Source organism: Haemaphysalis longicornis, unplaced genomic scaffold (assembly GCF_048455015.1).
Source record: "Haemaphysalis longicornis isolate Haplotype H1 unplaced genomic scaffold, Haemaphysalis longicornis Haplotype H1 scaffold_4, whole genome shotgun sequence".
Classification (NCBI taxonomy): Eukaryota; Metazoa; Arthropoda; class Arachnida; order Ixodida; family Ixodidae; genus Haemaphysalis; species Haemaphysalis longicornis.
The window spans coordinates 30,387,961-30,404,568 of NW_027526361.1; the positions used below are offsets into that span (position 1 = coordinate 30,387,961).

Consider the following 16,608-nt stretch of genomic DNA (forward strand, 5'->3'; position numbering starts at 1 on the left):
TGTGTCTGCATGCAGGCCATCGCAGAACACAACATAGGCCTTCCGTAACAAATGCACTCTAAGAAAACCATCTGGATCGGGCACTCTGAAAATGTATTTCCCATCAGGTAAGAGAGAGAGAGAGAGAGAGAGAGAGAGAGAGAGAGAGAGAGAGAGAGAGAGAGAGAGAGAGAGAGAGCTCTTTAATGTGAACTGGTGAGGTCCGCCCTGCTAGGGACAAGGCTTGCTACACCAGATGGGGGGTGACTACGTTGATGAGTGGTGAATATAAGACATTAGGCTTGCAGCAGGAAGAAGAAAAGCATGAAGGGTTAAAAAAATAGAAAAAAAGTAAGCATATTGAAAGATTTACAGTGCTACTAATGTCGTACTTATACCCCCCTCCCTCTGCCCCCCAAAAGAAAAAATAGTGGGTTCTCGTTTCGAGAACCTTAGAATAGGTACAGCGCCTCATACTATTTCCTATGTGTTTATTAACGCTGCTGTTATCATTATATAATAAATAGGCATTGCAAGATAAAGAGGCAGCACTCATTAGGACTTAGGCTCGCTACAGGAAAAGTTGCTCGTTCTTTATATTCCTTTTTGTGCTAGGCAGGCCAAAGAGAACAAAAAGAAAACTGCTACTGGTTAGACAATGTTTATACAGTGTGCACATATATTATTCCAAAATTTATTCAAAAGTTAGAGGACCAAAAAAACGCGTACTGATTGCTAGAACACTGTATAGAACCCAATTATGTTTTAGGACACTTTTCAGGCATATGTATCGATACGTATTACTTTTTGTTCACTAGAAAAATTTCAGCTGGAACGTAAAGAAACCAAGGACGGTCCAGAGAAACTCGGACACAATGCTGTCTGTGACAGTTTTGTGTCCGTGGTCAGCATTGTGTCAGTGTTTCTCTCGACCGTCCTTCCATTCATTACGTTCCAGCTGAACGTTTTCCAGTGACCATGAACCAGCTCGTCCAATCCCAAGCAATACTATTTTTTGTTTTTGTTTTGCCAAGTATTTACACTGATTAAATTCTGCAAGGTCATTGACGCTTTAACTATACATCGACGCCACCGGTATGGAAACTAGAAGACGGGTTTTGCGGTGACACTTGGTGCTTCTCATGGTGCCCACGTGCACGAAAATACAGCTAAGTACTTGCACGCATCACCCGGGAGCAATCATTTTGTCGTTAGTCTCAATCCCATTTTTTAAATGCAAGATACGTGCGGGTGAAACATATCTTTTCTTTTTGTTTCTAAAGCAATTTGGTTCAAAACTGAGAGCGACATGTTCTCTCACGCACTTTATTTTCCCGATTAAATTGGGCGCGCGTGCGACAGACTTTCTGCTGCATGACTTCCTTTACGCCTGTCGTACGCACGCCGTCATACGTTTTCAAAACCTAATGTCATGGCACTAGTGAGCGTCAGCTTTCAAGCAATTTCCAGCGCGTTTTGCTCTTTAAGCGGTTCGGGCCGGCACGAACGTCGCGACCACAAGCGCTCACATGGGGCATGTTCGAGGCGGCAAGCGGCCGAAATACGAGACATTTCAGTTATGGCACCCAATTGTGAAACTGCGCTAAATCACCGCAGTCCTGGCGGCCATTAAAAGTGGCCTTGTAACGAGGGTGTCGCCGTTTTCCGGACAGGGAAACGCCCTTTGCCAGAAACTAATCACGCTGGCCCCATTCGCTTCATGCGGAAAAGTGTTAGCAACCAGCGCAGGAGGTTAATCCAGTAACAGTGATAAATAAGCGTTGGCAAATGCGTTTCTAGCGACGCGCGTTTCGTCGCTTGTTGGTCACCCAGCGAGCGTTAGGAATAATGACGGCGAAATGAGATACTAACTCGGTTTCTAAATTTGTGGCTTTCAAGGCAAGACGAAATAGCACTGGCGGTCATAGTTCGCTGAAACAGTCTGTCACAGATAGTCACTGTAACTCTACGTGTAGTTTGCACCCCACCGGTATAATAGCTGGAAAGTTGTAAAGTGCAGTAATCAGAAAGGTGTTGGGTGGCTCCGTATGTGATGAGCCGGAAATGCACTCGGCAGGGATTTATACACACCCCTTATACACACGCCATTCATTTAGTCGAAAACTGTTTACAAATCCCATCGGTCGCAATACCAGCGATCAAGCATAAAGTCTATAATATTACCTTGCGAGCTGAAATGTACTCGGTATATATAAAAAAAAACTGACCGGGAATCTCATACGCAAAGTTCTCTCCTGTCATAGACAAATAGTGCAGTGGTTTCAACAACATTTCTTCTACATTATCACAATTCCAAGCAGCTACAAGTACTATGCCCAAATGAACACGCGTAATTTTCAGTAATTTAAATTGATTTGGCATATTATCTTCCCAAGGCCACAATGCTTTGCATATAAAGAGGCCAACAGGAAATAAATTCTGATTTTTATTTTCTGCAAGAAAGGTTACTGGTGATGATCATAAACAATTACAGGGTGACAGAAACTAAATTAAAGTTGCCGTAACAAAATAGTATCCCAGAAGAAAAAAAATGGGCTTAACATGCTAAAGCTACCCTTAGAAGGTTACGTGTCGCTTCTTGGTAGATGGCACCGGTCTAATTTAAGCTTCCAGGGGCTCGCTAACCCGCACCTAAAAGACTTGCAGCAACCTGCTCGGCGATTTTTAAGAGGCCCGCGCACACGCTGTGTGGCACTTCCCCGTTGCGCGGCCACGAGCGCCGCGCAAGACAAATGGGGCGCGCGTTGCAATAACAGCGGGGTGGCCTTGTCCGCAAAGGCCGAGGGAAGAAGGGGGGCTCATTTGCGTCATTGGCCGGGTTCCGGTGAACGCCCTTTCGCGAGCTCTGCCGGCGGCGGCACACAGCGAAATCACGTCCCGGTCGCTTCCCTCCTTCCCAGTGCGAGGAAACAGCTGACAGATAAGAAGAGCGCGGAATAGCGTCCGTCTCGTAGCGTGCGCCGTCGTCGCGTAGCGTAGGGGGAACGATGGCGGCGGAAAAGGGGAAGGGCGAGGATGAAAAGGAGAGGTCGTAAAGGGGGACCAAGAGGGATACCCGGGTCGCGTAGACAAGCGACAAAGAGGTGGGCAAGCTGAGGAGGCCTGATAGGGCCGTAAATCTTGCGACGGCCGTCGTCGGCCGGGCGACCCTTTCTTCTCCCTTTTTGCTCCTCTCGGCCGGGGGCAGGCAGCGGAGGACGGCGCGCGCGCTTCGTCCATAAATCATGCTTCGGGAAGAAATGCCCAGATTAATGCGGCGGCCCCAGATGCGAGAACAAGGGGCGCGGCGCACGTGTGAAACCGAGCTGCGTCGCCGACGCCGCGCGTGGCCCACTGTGGGCGTGTTGTCCCTGTCCGCGTGACGTAACGATGGAAGCAAGGGTCACGTGTAACCTCGCGCAGGTCGTTGAAGATGAAAGGAGTGAGTGAGTGGATGAGTGAGTGGGTGGGTGAGTGAGGGAGGGAGTAAACGAAGTAATTCAGTTCTTTATTTTGTAGCGTGAGCTACACTGGCCGAGGTTGAGCAGTTTCACGTGGCTCCTGGAAACCGTGCTGCGCATGCGCGAGGAACAGTGACGTTTCACGGCGCACAGCTGGCGCGCCAGAGCCGCCGCCTCCGCGACTCGATTGGATTGGATTGGATTAAATTGGATTTGATTGGATTGGATTTGAAATCGTTTTAGCAGCAGTCAGCATGATTTTCAGCTAATCCTAGACAACCAAGAAACCTAAGAAAAACCAGCTGAACCTTAGCTCACGTTACGTATATCCTGGCATAGCCGAGGTAAGCCACTGCTACCTTTTTTTTTTTTTTGGCGTTCCATTAAGTTAGAACGAATAATGCATTAATGCTTACACAAGGTCCGTTAGCCCTGCTACAGGCGTTGAAAAGATTGTAAGGATGATTATGACATCTTTTACAGATACAGCACGTAGAGGCCTTCTCTTTTCTCTGTCTACCGAGTGTTAGCTTGCGTGCCGTGCCAAGTGTTCTTTTTTTTTCTTTGTTGGTTCGTTCAGCAACCGCTGTCCCTCCATCCTATGGTGTATTTTTGCACCCTTATGTGAGTGACAAATAAAAGAAAATTTCTCTTTTCAAACGCGTTTGCAATGCCTCTTCGAGAACTCTGTCGAAGTGCCATAAGGTGGCACGTAACAGCCCCGACATTACTTCGAACTGGCCCCTTCAATACTCATGGCAACCAATAGGAGCACAAGCGTTACAAGTTCAAATATCAGCAGGCTGTTATCCTGGACTGTCATCCTAGAGCTTGCTATTTCCTTTGAATATTGAAGTATTCATAATTAGTGTCATGATTTGTGTTCATGAAGCCGAGCTAGGGTTCATAGAATATGGTAAATAATAAAGCTTACGAGACAATAGAAGACATCTTGTGTCACTGTGCCCGGTTCGCAACGCAGAGGCTGCACCTGTCAACCGCCCTCCGTAAACTCGACGACCAGCCATTAACTGCGCAAACTGTTTTGTGTCACAGGCGTTGCCCATCACAGTCCCAAAAAAGCATTACTTTGTTTTTTAAAGGACACAAACTTGTCTAACCGATTGTAGAGACACCGTGTAGCATTGTTCATTCGTCATTTGATTAGTTTACTTGTTCAGTTTAGGCATCATTATCACCCCTGGTTTACTTTTGTAGCTACCTTTAATTTTTCTTTTCTCGCTTCCCAAGCTGTATTCCCCGCGTTTTCAATATCCTTTCTTTCTCTTTAAATCCCTCCTTTCCCACTTCCCATGCGTAGGGTGGCCAACCGGACTGTAACCTGGTTAACCTCCCAGCCTTTCATGCACTGTATTGTCCTTCCTTCCTTCCTTCCTTACCGGCAGTGTGAGAGTTCATACGCAGCAGCGTTTATGCTCTATTACCTTCATTCTAACCTCTTATATATAAACAAAGGAAGTGTAATGTATAGTACAATATATCAGGACCAGCAGCGGTGGCTCAGTAGCTAAGGCGTTGTGCTGCTGAGCACGAGGACGCGGGTTCGATTCCCAGCAGTGGCGGCCGCTTTTCTGATCGAGGCGAAAAGCAGGAATGCCCAGGTGTACGAGATTTCGGCGCGCATAAAGATCCCCAGGGGGTCAAAAATTAATCCGGAACCCTCCGCTACGCCGCCTAATCACCTGTGTTGCATCGGCGCGTTAAACCCTACAATCAATCAAACACTATATCAGTACGAGGATCATATAACAAAACCCTACATATTCCCCTCTAATTCTTCCGAATAACCTAGCTTTCTTTACTATTCCATATATAACGGTATCGCTGATAACAGCAGACCTCTTGAAGGATGCAGGGCACATTGTACTAGTAAACCTGGCAAACATGTACACACAGTGCCTAATGCCCTCGAGTGCACCAGAATCTTGGAAGAACGCGAACATCATCCCAATCCATAAGAAAGGTGACATGAAGGACTTGAAAAATTACAGGCCGATCAGCTTACTGTCTGTCGTCTTCAAGGTACTTACCAAGGTAATCGCTAACAGAATTTCTGCCCCCTTAGATTTCACTCAACCTAAACAACAAGCAGGGTTCCGTAAAGGCTATTCAACAATGGACCATATTCACACGATCAATCAGGTGATAGAGAAGTGCACGGAGTATACTGAACCTTTATATATAGCCTTCATAGATTATGAGAAAGCCTTTGACTCGGTGGAAACCTCAGCAGTCAGTCAGGCATTACGGAACCAGGGTGTAGACGAGCATTATGTGAGCATTATGTAGGAATACTAGAGGATATTTACAATGGGTCCACAGCTTCCATCATCCTCCATAAGGAGAGCAGTAAAATACCTATAAGGAAGGGCGTCAGGCAACGAGACACAATCTCCCCAATGTTTTTCACAGCATGTTTACAAGAAGTATTCAGAACATTGGATTGGGAACAGGTGGGAGTAAGTGTTAATGGAAAATACCTCAGTAACCTCAGATTTGCTGATGACGTACGTTGCCTTGTTAAGTAACTCGGGGGACGAATTGCAAAGCATGCTTACCCCACTGGACAAACAGAGTAGAACCGTGGGCTTGTGCAGGTACAACATTTATGAAGGATTGTATTACACTTCAGTGTCTAGTATTCCGCTGTAAGTTTTTCTTTCTTTTTCTTTCATACGCTGTACTGCGACATAGCGCTGTCCGATAGAGTGCAACTGCCCTAATGGCAGAATATATAAATATTTTCTTATCTTATGGCCATATTACTATCAGAAAAAGTTTAGTCGAAGTTGGTTTCACACTTAAAGAGGTTAGAACTGGTCTATCAATGGTGTAGATATATAATGGCCGTACTTTGCAGACGGGAGAGAAGATGCTTAAGCATAAAAATGACGCCTCCTAAACGTTTCATTACAGTTGCAGACTTTGACGAAAGCGCGCTGTTCATTCAAGTCCCCGATGGGCCACGCAGATAGCTTTAACCAAACCGGGAAACAAGAAGCAAGATCAAGCTGAGGGTAACAGCTTCAACTGAGCTGCTGGGTGTGGTTGTTATCGTTGTACTGACTACGAGGGTTCGCTTTGTTTTTATACATGCGAAACTTCAAAAAAAAGTTTTTCGCGGGCGCTTGTTTACAGGTTTTTAGTAATTAGGCTAAGTCACGTGGATAAACTCATGGGTTGACAAGCAGCCTCTACCGATTTGAAATTGTGTGCGTTGTGTACATCCACTTCATTTTCATAAAATCGTCTTTAGTAGCGCGTGCTCTACCTGTGAATCGGCGTTGTGGAATAGGGAAAGGCTTCGCTGCAGGATAGGCGAAGCACCGGTTTATATATATAAAAAAAATCTATTCTTCGTTATTCCGGAAACTTAGCAAAGAAGCTTCACTATTTGTTACCAATGCAACGCTCACTCCCTGTAAGCGAAAATATGCAGTAATAATACGGTATAATGGCGAAATCAAAAGCGTTAAAATTGGTGAATCGAAAGGAAGAGGACCAAGGACATCCGTGATTGTCGTTACTGCAAGATTTCGAAATAGCATTTCCCTCACGAACAGAACGAACGAACGGAGAAAAAAGAAGACAAGGAGCAAAATTTTAGTTTGGCTCAGTGGGTAGATATGGCCTTGCTAATTTCCCTACGTGAATGGGGCCAGATACAGAAGTGTAGGCTAAGGCAACAGACTTACACACAGCTTGGCAAAAACGGGAGCGGGAAGCGCATGCCTTAGCATGCCATTACAGGAGATAGCCAAAGCAAGAAAGAATGATCAGCTCAGCAACGCATGCAAAAACAGAAGATGCCTACTACGACCTGCGTAAGTATAAAACAATATAAAGAAGTATCGTCTGTCCTTGTCGATCTCTTTGGTATTCTCCGCCGTCCAAAATTAAATATATTTATAGCGAACGCTCGGCGCCAGTTGTCGTGATTTCTAATTTTCTCAGTCGTCTCTTCACGAGATTAGACTCTTTGCGCAATCGTACGAATCCCCGAGGTTAAAACCATAAGTCCTTTTTAATAAATTTCCTTCGCAACAAAAATGGGAACAGGACCTCATTATTTAGCCCCAAAGGGCGATTTGCCACGTCCATCCTTCGAGCGCATGAAACTGGGCGGGGAATAAAAAGCTCCGGTGCCAACAATGGGAGATTGGGGCAGTTTTGCCACGGATTAGTTACGCCCTCTCTTGCAGAAACCTAAAATACTGTGGCTTCCCGTTAAGACGAACTCGGTTAAGACCAACACGATGGTTAAGACGAATATTTTTGCTCTATTGTAACGTCCACAATGCAAAAAGCCTCCGATTAATACGAATTTCTGATAATAAAATCAAATTTTTACGGTCCCTTCCAGTTCATCTTAACAGGAGTCACTGGCTCTCTAAGCAGAAAAAAATCCGATAAAAATGTGACCAGCGTTCTGAAGAAGTTTCTGTGCACCAAGAGTGTTACATTCTTGTGTTTATGTGCTTATTACGCCGAAGGGAATCTTGGGCTTCAGCTTCATCAGGTGCATGTACTCTTGTCGGCAGGCCTGCGCGCACAATACGTCTTCAATTTTCCCGCTCGAGTAGGAGCATAAGGCAGGGAGAAGAAGCCATGCATCTTGGGAAAGCAGTGGTGAGAAGGAAATATTAACGTGCACCCCGTACATGTGGAGGCACCTAGATGCAATCAGTGCAGGCAACCAACGCATTCTACTTTACAAAATGGGAGGGAATGACGAAAATAAACGGATATTCGTGTTTTGAACAACCCTCATCTGTTCGTGCGGAGACACTTACAGTACGTGTCGCGATACGAATTAGTCTAAATGTTGGGTAACTCAGTCGAAATAGCTCCAGGTCAATTACACGGCGCCGCGTGTTGCGACAGTGTTGGAGTTCCAACCTCTAATACGGGTCGGGGGTATCCGGAGTGCGAGATATGGGCACCAGGAGACGACGTCGGGATTGAGCTGCGGACGGTTTCGGCACCCCTGTGATTGTGTCCCATCCTGGCGTCACCCTCCATTCCTCCGACGAGACTCGGCCGCTTGATAGTAGTGCAGGGGGCGCGCTTATGATTAGCCCACCGGCGCGTCAAACACCTTCCCTACGATTGATCGGCTCCAGATATAGGGAGGAGGAGAGTTCAATTGCGCCGATTCAATCGCAGTCCCAATTTGGATCCTCGGGCCGAGCGGAGAACTTCGTGCTCTCTGAGGAACTCGTTTATTCCTCCCTGTTGTGTTTCCAAATCAAAAGAAGCACGGGGTTTGATTTGTTGAATGGGACCTCGTCGGCTTTTCGCAGGTCTAATAAGCATCCCCCTCCTTTCGTGTCACTGCAGTTTCGCTTCAAATTTTCCCCAATGAGCCCTTACACCTATTCCTCATCTAGGAACGCCCAATCTCGCTTTAATTTTTACAGACGGTTGTCTTTTCTTGGGCTACTTAGACACAAAAATTTTGGTGTGTCTGTGTGTCTGTCTGCCTGCCCGCCTGTCCCCCGATTCAGCCTTTCGGCCAAAGTTAAATGGATGTTCGAACAGAAGGTTTATACCGGAAAGACGTTTTCAAACCACGAAATCTGAAAGCACGTTATACTTGTCAACATTGTTCAGGAAAATAAAAAACATTAGACCTATTTGAGGGCAAACAATATTACATCAGGGGTACGAGCGGTGTTCTTGAAAGTAATAATGGAGGTTTGATCTATTTTTGTGGTACGAAATAAGAAAAGTACGCGGTTAAAACAATGTACTGACACAAAAATACAAAGAGCGCTCGCGTACGTCCGTGGCTGGTGTCCCGCGGAGGCATTCCAAGAAGTCCCACAGTAACGAAAGCTTCCAGTAGATTGCGTGCGAGAAGTGGAACACGGTAAAATTGAATTGGCTGGAGCAAACCTCCACCGTCTTCATTGGCGGAGGAGCTAGACGGGAGGGGAAGGCGTGGCAAGTGGGCGGGGGAGAGAACAGGTGCATTTACGGGGCAGCGGCGGCAAAGGCCTATCGTCTCTGGACAACATTTGTTGCAGCGCAGTAAGCAGACACGCTGCTATCTTTTCCTTACTCAGAGCTAACCGCTGTACGTGACGGTCTCTGCGACAGCATGTTAATTGTGAACAAAAAAAAATGAATATTAAAAAGTGGTTCTCATTTTTCTTTTTTTTTTAAACCTTGCGAAGATTGATATAATTGATATTTCTTTGTGAAAAACGAGTTTACAGATTTATCAAGTAGCAAGGCGCAAAACAAACAAGAGAGCTCGGCTCAGTACGTTATGGTAGGAAGACGAACGGTGTGAATTAAAATTAAAAGCAATCTGACACGTCGGTTCGGCCTAACGCACAGAAGTTTCTATACACAAACCATCAGCTTCCAAGGGCCGATTAGCTTGCTAATTGTGTGATAGCGATAATCTACAGCAATTGAAAGAGCCAATCAGCATCAGGGATTACAACCATGTTTTGTATGCGTGTTTGTGACTACACCGAAGCTTGTTTTCCGAGAAAATTGCTTGTGTTTGGCCTCTAAACAAGCTAGAGAGAGACAGGTCAGCGTCGGTAAGGATTAAAGCTGAGATTGAGTCAGAATTTAGGAGTTATCTTCCTGATTTAAAAGCGTTGTGCCTTCATTTTCTTATTTAATGCGGAAGCATTAAATGGCTAATTGCGAGAAAAACCCGGCGTCCGGCGTCCGGAGGCTGACGTCTGTAGAAGCAAAACGGCTCATAAATGTCCCATTGGTTGCGTCGCGTAGCGCATACACGATGTGGTTTTTTTTGCCAGCGCGTTTCCGGTATTTTCCTGACACCAGGCCTGACGCTACACTTTGAAGTCTAAGGACGTTGACAGGTACTCGCATCGTGACGTACAATGAATTTGAACTTTCTTGGCACGTTTTTGCGGTCGGCGTTACGGCTTGCTTACATAAAGTCAAACATATGCGATAGCACGTACGCGTAAATATGTCTCTACACATCACGCCCAGATATTGGTTGCCTGCATGTTCCTAGCCTGACGTGTTTTCATATATGCGAACTGAAAGTGCCCTGTTCGGACTTCAGCACTGCAACTCACAATACTTTACTGCAGGAGTTCTTTTTTCCGTTCCGTACTCGTTGTCGCGCTTTTTATAATCCACGTGGTCTCGCTCATCGCACACTTAAATCTTCTTTTCCTTGATTCTCGTCGCACTTCTTCTTGCCGCACTTCTCGTCGAACCACACGCATGCATTTTATTCACCACGACCAAGAACTACTACAAAAATGCAACTCGAGTGTACCATTTTAAACTTTCATTTTAGGCCTACACATTTTCTGCCCAGACACAAAACACACAAAATTTTAAGCTATAAGCCGTCAAATTGAAGCTGACAGAAAAAAAAAAACTTCATTCCAAAGAAAACCACTTAGTAAAAACTGCGGGTTCGCAAATAGGCACCTATTCGCCATAGCAAACATCAAACTCATTCAGAAAGCAATACGCTCCAAGATTCTAATACCAGTGCCGGATCATCAAAGGACGTCGCCCATCACTCCACGTATTGAATCTGTTTGTCGCCCATTCGGCAAAGACGCGGTTATATTCAATACAGGGGGTCATACTTTCGCAAATGTCGGGAATCTCTTCGCTTTTGCGGCAATTCCGCACAAAGAAACTGACGTTGTCTAAGCGTCGTACCAAGTATTCGTAAAGCAAAATGAACTTGGTTTTAGAGGTAATGTGAATAAGTCCGGGTCAGCTTGCTAATTAAAAATGCGAATATATTGTTTAAAGTGACGCCGCTACACCCGTACTGCGTGCTGCGCTGTAGAGAAAATTAAAGGTTTAAGAGGAACATACGTATGAACTTCATCGGGGTTAAAACTTCCTCCTCGCAGATTTTTTTTTATGTTCCACTTGAACGAAAAATGTCCCTCTCTTAATAAAAATAATGGTGACAGTAATTTTTTTAATGTAGCTTACCAGGATAGAGAAGAAGAAGTCACACATGTCGTTCAGCGTACTAAAAAAAATGTATAATAACTGTGCGCCTCAGAGCCGTTTTATTTCCCATAAAATGATGTGTACTTCATATTTGTCTTTAAGACGCCTTCATGTGGGATGGTCGATGCGTCCTATTGCCATTGCATTTCGATTAATTCCTATCATAACGTTCATTAGACAGCCAACAGCTGCACAATTTAAAGGCAAACAAAAATTGCAAGCTTCCTGTACCATTTCTAAAGTTTGCGCACGTCTTGCCTTGATACGCTTTTCTGCTCCAAGTATGCTTGTGCCCTCTATGGTACAGGTATCGGTAACGCGGTGCACCCCCGCCAAAAACAAAACAAAACAAATGCATCCACTACAAAAGCAAGCTACTTGAATAAAATCATCTATCCATTCTCCTCATGCGGGATACCGAAATTCTTCTTATTTCTTGATCTGTAGCTGTAAATAAATGCCTACACTACGCAGTTTACCATCTCGAATAAGGCTTCCCAAGCCTGTTCTCGTGACGGCAAATGCACGAAGAAGTTATTCCGCTCGCAAATGTGCATGCCTATAGACTGTACCATGGGAAGGCCGCGGTCGGGGTCCTGTGGTCCTGTTCGTTCTGCACGTTGTAGTTGTTGGTGTCTTTTTTAGAGCAATCGCAGGTTATACACCCCGCTTTAAAGTTGGCAGACATCTTAAACTGAAAGAAGTGTATCGGTGACAAGACGCGTGACCCGGAATCAATATAGGTCACGTCCATCACATGCATAATTTAGGCGACCCCAGCTACGCTGCGCCTCTTTCGCCTCGGTGTATTTTCTCTTTTCTTTTTCCAATAAAATAATACGTTATTTCAGGCTTTAGGAAACATGGGATTTTCAGAACGGGTTCAAAAAAATAACGAGATGTCCTTAGCAGAAGTGTCATAAAATCACGGCATGCAACAAAAAGCGTGGAGCAAACTAGGTCACGCCGGATAGTAAAATAAAACGATTTGTCGAAACAATCAAAATCGCTCTTTGTACCACCGCATGGGGAGCGAGTTTTTGGGCCCCTATCGTGTGTACAAAAGCCGCGCGAAGTCGGTTGATGGCTTGAAAAATAAGAATTTGAAGTGAAAGCCTCGCAAGCGTCCTGCCATAATCAACAATTTTATCGGCGTCAATTACAAGTATTTTCACTGCTCCTTTTAACAGCGCATACATGCTGTGGGTCAAATGATGCCACGTGATATTTTCTCGCAGTTTGTTTTCACAGCACTTCACCTGCCGTGTGAAAAGGTAGAAATAAATAAAGGTTAACTCGCTTAACATGGGCCCGACAGGCTTATTCTAGTGGCGTATTTTACACGACTCCACTAGCCAAGTTAAGTTATCCCCGGCTTCAGATAAAGTTATCATTATTGTGAGGCTTTAGGAGATTTAGTGACATTAAACGTATGCCATTTTGTTTTCAAAACGCTCGCTTCTATCTATTCTTGCAAGAATATAACCTGCATAACACAGTTTAGCACTTCGTTTTTACGGTTCGAACAATCTCTACCATTAAGGCAGTACTTCTGTATTTCTCTTGATGTATTACTAAAAAGACCTCAAAAGCAAGCGTAATGCCAATTATCACGGGCATCCGCACACATAACGTCAAGATAGAAGTTTGTGGGTTGATCACTTGAGGCAATCAAATGTTCCTGTTCATGCCAATGAAGCGTGGCGGGCGAGTATCGCTGGCAATGTTCCCAGCTGTCGTCGCTCGAGACATTTGCTAAGCCCCCCCGGTGGCAAACTTCGTGTCCAAGGAAAGCGCGATGGGCGCCCCGCGCGGTTACGAGGCGCCTAGTTCCGTGTGCGATGCGTGTTGGGGCGCGCGCTGGCGACGAAAGCGCAGCGTGTCAGCGTTGCCGTCTTTGGCCGGCGTCGGCGCTTACCTGATCGAGCGTCGGGTTGCGGGTTCCGCTGGCGAGAGACGAGCGAGCGACGGTCACGCCGGAGCCTGGGCTACCACCGACTGAGCCCGGGCTCCCCCCGGCATCCGGGAACCTGGCGAGGGCCGGCGCGCCGACCAATCACGACACGTCCTGCGCTCCCACCCGCAATCGATGCGACACGACATGTGCGTCGCCAGCCGCCGCCGTTGAGTGCGCACCGGCTCTCCGACGCTTCTGCGCGTGCGCGGAAGAGGACTCTAACATGGCTGCCGGCTCAGACTTGGCGGCTGCGCCTGCGCGCCGGTATGAAAGACCGCGAGCGCGAGATTTGGTTGCAAGTTGAATAGCGCTGAGTCCCGTCGATGACGTGGGGGTGCGCTGAAGCTTTAAACAAGCTGGGTATGGGAAGCTGACGTAAATGCGTTCTGGGAAACGAGAAGCTAACGGTGAAAGCGACGCGGCTGAGTTTGGATGCTGTTTAAACTCTTAACAGTAAGTAGTAGTTATGGCAGTGGTTCTTTTCTGTTAATGTGCGAGGCCGGGTCAAAACCGCGTAGGATTTCAAGTCTCGTTAGTTCCTTACATTGCATTAAGGCGTTTTTACCTTATTTCTTAGTTGTCTTACAGGCAGAGCACGCTTTACAGGGGAAAAACAACGCTCATAGTACGGCGAAGCTTTTAAAGGAAAGGCTCCTTCACGCAGTTTAAAGTTCAACATAGAACAGGACGGGATAAATTTAAGCCCAACTGGAGCTGTTTCTCAGTTTTGCAGCGTAAGCACTCTTAGCCGAATACTCCCGGGCAACAACCGTGTAGCTCCTTGCATTTGCTCGAAAATGTATAATTGAAGAAGTGAACACATGTAATCGTTGCGATAGTGTAAATGGAGATTATTTCCGGCAAGGCAACACATTCAGTTTTTAAATTTTAGATTTTAATCTCAGAATGTTGGTAACAAAACAAGTAAAAAACGAAAATCAAAATTTAACAAACAAAATCAAAAAGTTTACCCTACACATTGCCCTTAAGCAAAGAAATAAAATAACAGTCTCGCTAAAGAAAAGACGTATAAAAGTTTGTAATAACAAACTTCAACGGTGGTGCCTTGTATTTGCCCAAAAATGTATAATTTGCAAAGTCAACACATTCATTTGTTATAATATTATATGGAGGTTTCGTTCACAAATTAAATATTAAAAATACAATAAAACAATTGACAAAGCACGGACGAAAGCAAAATGTCTGTGTTATGCTCCCCCCTCATACAATGAAGAGAAACATTAAGAAGGCAAAAAAAAAAACAAGTGATAAACAATGCTTGCAAAAAAGAAATAACTAATAGAGACTTCTACCTGCACAGTAATGCATACTTGGCGAAGTTTACACAGTCAATCGATGAAATTGCGCTAATGGGAAGTTCGAGGTACGAAAAAGTTTGAAATAACAACAAACAAATCAACAAAAAGCTAGCAAAATAATTCATATGATTTGATTGATTGTAGGGTTTAACGCGCCGACGCAACGCAGGCGATGAAGCGAGCCGTAGTGGTGGGCTCCGGATTAATTTCGACCACCTGGGGATCTTCAACGTGCGCCGAAATCTCGTACACACGGGCGTTTTTGCTTTTCGCCTCCACCAGAAAAGCGGCCGCCGCGGCCGGGAATCGAACCCGCGACCTTGTGCTCAGCAGTACAACGCATTAGCCACTGAGCCGCCGCGGCGGGTGATTGTGAAATCTGAAGTATCTATCTTATGTGCCACCTTACCGCGCTGAAGAGAAAAAAAAACTAAAACACAAAAAATCCTAAAAGACCCCATTCCGCGTAATGAGCTGCATCTGCACAAAAATTTATTGTGCCTTGATTGTCATAAACTGTAAATAGAGATTGCCTGTCAAACGAGTCTTTAAAATAAAATGACATAAAAAGAATAACAAAATTACAACGGACAGGCAAAATCAAAACGGCCTATCTTAGAAACCGCCCTCACACTATTGAGACAATAATAAAAACCTAAGGAACAGACAAAACACAAGAAAACTGTAGAAACCAGGAACCGTCTAATGCCTTGTAACTGCACACAATCACCTGGAAAAATTAAGATATTTCGTCTCAAAATAACTCTAAATCTAGATTACTGGAACAAAATATAAATGCTAAAAATACCTCTCAACGAAACAATAAATAGCCGTATATAGCCCAATATGGCCAAAGGAGAGCTGAAACGACGACAATCAAATGTGGCTATTCATAGCCAACTTTGGCTACAAAAAACTCACCATCGAGGCAAACTGTCTCAGAATGCGTACTGAACAAAAGGCAATATAACAAATTTGATCATGATTTATTTTAATTTTAATGTCAACAAATGGTGGTCCGGAATCATTATTGCGGCATACTCGATTCAATACAATAAATATCTAACAATAATGATTTTACATTTTGTCGAGAAGAGGCAGAAGTAGTTAGTGGCACATACCTCCAAGCTTTACCACCTGAAGACGAGGAAGAGGATACCGGCGCAAAGCGCTGACCTTGTCTTGTCATTCTTATGGTCACAAAATTAACAATCGCCTCATCCACCGTAGTTCGCCTCAGTTGCCCTGCCACCGCGTAACAATATAATTCTGTGCACTTCACAGCGTTAATAAGGTTCATTACCTTATGTTACGAACGAAATATGGATACAGGCTCGTAGCGGTGTTGTACATTCTTATGTTTTATTAATGCATTGTTACTTGCGCTTACTGCCAGACATATGATTATGGGCGAGGGACAACCGCACTACCCCAGATAAGCTTGCTTTCGGTGACTTCACTGTGCCATTGTGCATAATAGGACTGTCACGGCCCGTATGCAAAAAAAAGATTGAAGTGGTCGGCAAAAGCCCCTCCTGTCGTCCTTATTTTTCTATTGCGCGTGAGCACTCAACTCTCCCACTTGTTTTCTTCGAAGCACGAATGAATGAATGAATGAATGAATGAATGAATGAATGAATGAATGAATGAATGAATGAATGAATGAATGAAACCTTATTTCAGGGAGGAGAGAGCGGGCGGTGTAGTAAAAGCGAGTCGCAGGCGAAATCCTCAATCCGGGGCTCCAGTAGCCATGGCTCCTGATTTGGCTCTCTAGCAGATCCATGTGGTCCTGTAGTGAGGCACTTAGGAGGGTCACTTCCCATGTCTCAGCAGTTGTAGCTATGGGGAAGGGTGAGGCCTGGGTTCGACCCCCCGATTCGGGGTA

General features: G+C 45.1%; 1 protein-coding gene across 7 annotated transcripts in view; it reads right to left on the minus strand.

Annotated features, from left to right (window-relative positions):
- Nucleotides 1-13,511, minus strand: part of Gluclalpha (glycine receptor alpha 1) — a 364,471-nt gene extending 350,960 nt beyond the window's left edge. For all 7 annotated transcript variants that reach the window (XM_077706301.1, XM_077706300.1, XM_077706299.1 and 4 more), the window contains exon 1: nt 13,363-13,511. The gene's annotated coding sequence lies outside the window, so the exon portion shown is untranslated. The remainder of the gene's footprint in view (nt 1-13,362) is intronic.
- Between the last annotated feature and the right edge of the window lie 3,097 nt (nt 13,512-16,608).